A 2,505-nucleotide genomic window follows, 5' to 3' on the forward strand; every position below is an offset into this window, starting at 1 on the left:
TATGGGGAGGGGGTTTGCAAGGGCCCAAAGTAGATATGAAGGGATAGGAAATGAATGGGACCAAGATGTATGATATAAAAGACACAAAGAATAAATAAAAAGAAAGTAAAAAAAGAATTGTGTTGGAATTTTGATGGGGACTGTGTTGAATCTGTAGATTGCTTTTGATATGATAGCCATTTTTACTATATTAACCCTACCGATCTATGAGTATGGGAGCTTTTCCATCTTCTGATATCTTCTCTAATTTCATTCTTCAGTGACTTGAAGTTCTTATCATACAGGTCTTTCACTTGCTTGGTTAAAGTCACACCAAGATATTCTATATTATTTGTGGCTATTGTGAAGGATGTTGTTTCCCTGATTTCTTTCTCAGTCCATTTATCTTTTGTATATAGAAAGGCTACTGATTTTTTTTTGAGTTAATCTTGTATCCAGCTACTTCACTGAAGGTGTTTATTAGTTGTAGGAGTTCCATGGTAGAATTTTTGGGGTCACATGTATACTCTCATATCATCTACAAATAATGATATTTCTTCTTTTTTTTGATGGGTACAGTGAACTTTATTAATGATATTCAAGAGAGTAGAGCTCCCTAAGCCCCTCCTTATTCTGGGGGTCTGGGATGGAAACTGTGAGGGAGATGATCAGCGTGGGGGTTGTTGGACAGGGACTGCTCAGCAGCCAGGGCCTCTCTCTTGCTTGAGTCCTTGCTGGGAGTGGATGGTCCAGGGTGGGCTTCTTACTTCTTGGAGGCCATGTAGGCCATGAGATCCACCACCCTGTTGATGTAGCTGAATTCATTGTCATACCAGGAAATGAGCTTTACAAAGTTGTCATTGAGAGCAATGCCAGCCCCAGCATCAAAGATGGAAGAGAGGGAGTCACTGCTGAAGTTGCAGGAGACAACCTGGTCCTCGGTGTAGCCCAGGATGCCCTTCAGCGGGCCCTCAGATGCCTGCTTCACCACTTTCTTGATGTCTTCATTGGCAGGTTTCTCCAGGCAACATGTCATATCCACAATGGACACATTGGGGGTGGGAACACGGAAGGCCATTCCAGTCAGCTTCCCGTTCAGCTCTGGGATGACTTTGCCCACAGTCTTGGCAGCGCCAGTGGATGCAGGGATGATGTTCTGGGCAGCCCCATGGCCATCACGCCACAGCTTCCCAGAGAGGCCATCCACAGTCTTCTGGGTGGCAGTGATGGCATGGACTGTGGTCATGAGTCCTTCCACAATGCCAAAGTTGTCATGGATGACCTTGGCCAGGGGGGCTAAGCAGTTGGTGTCGCAGGACGCATTGCTGACAATCTTGAGGGAGTTGTCATACTTGTCTTGGTTCACACCCATCACATTGCTGACAATCTTGAGGGAGTTGTCATACTTGTCTTGGTTCACACCCATCACAAACATGGAGGCATCAGCAGAAGGGATGGAGATGACGACCCTCTTGGCCCCGCCCTTCAAGTGGGCCCCAGCCTTCCCCATGGTGGTGAAGACTCCAGTAGACTCCACAACATACTCGGCGCCAGCATCACCCCATTTGATGTTGGTGGGATCTCGCTCCTGGAAGATGGTGATGGCCTTCCCGTTGATGACAAGCTTCCCATTCTCAGCCTTGACTGTGCCTTTGAACTTGCCATGGGTAGAATCATACTGGAACATGAGGACATGTAGTTGAGATCAATGAAGGGGTCATTGATGGCAACAATGTCCACTTTGCCAGAAGTGAAGGCAGCCCTGGTAACCAAGTGTCCAATATGGCCAAATCCATTCACTCCAACCTTCACCATTGCGTCTCAGGAACGAGGCTAGCACTGCACGAAAAGATGCAGCTGTTTCTAGAACAGGAAGGAGCAGAAAGCCATGATATTTCTTCTTTTCCAGTTTCTCCCACCTTGATCTTCTTTTGTTGTCTTATTGCTCTAGCTAGAACTTTGAGTACTATATTTTTTAATAGATATGGAGAGAGCTGACAACCTTGTCTCTGTTCCTGGTTTTAGAGGAATTGCTTTGAATTTCTCTCCATTTAATTTGATGTTGGCTGTTAGTTTACTATACATTGCCGTTATTATGTTTAGGTCTCTCCATTTAACTTGATGTTGGCTATATGCTTGCTGTATATTGCCTTTTTTATGTTTATGTATGTCCCTGAATCCCCTAATCTCTCCAAGGCTTTTATCATGAAGGAGTGTTGTAGATTTTTTTTATCTTTTTTTTTAATTCTTTGCTCTTTGGGGGCCTGCTACCCAGCTCCCAAATAAATATACAGAGACTCATTCTTACTTTTGAATGTTCAGCCTTAGCTTGGCTTGCTTCTAGCCAGTTTTTCTTAAGTTAAAATATCCCATCTACCTTTTGCCTCTGGGCTATCAACTTTATCTATTCTATATTACTTTCTTTCATTGCTGGCTATGTGGGTAGGTGGTTGGCTCCTGGTATACTCCTCTCCTTCTTTTCTTGCTCCTCTCTCTCCTTTTCTTATTTGTTTTTTTCTGCCTGGC

The 2,505-nt window shown here is 44.3% G+C and overlaps 1 pseudogene; it reads right to left on the reverse strand.

Annotated features, from left to right (window-relative positions):
- Positions 1-727: 727 nt before the first annotated feature.
- On the reverse strand, positions 728-1,794 carry LOC100757738 (annotated as a pseudogene).
- Between the last annotated feature and the right edge of the window lie 711 nt (positions 1,795-2,505).

Source organism: Cricetulus griseus, chromosome 8 (assembly GCF_003668045.3).
Source record: "Cricetulus griseus strain 17A/GY chromosome 8, alternate assembly CriGri-PICRH-1.0, whole genome shotgun sequence".
Classification (NCBI taxonomy): Eukaryota; Metazoa; Chordata; class Mammalia; order Rodentia; family Cricetidae; genus Cricetulus; species Cricetulus griseus.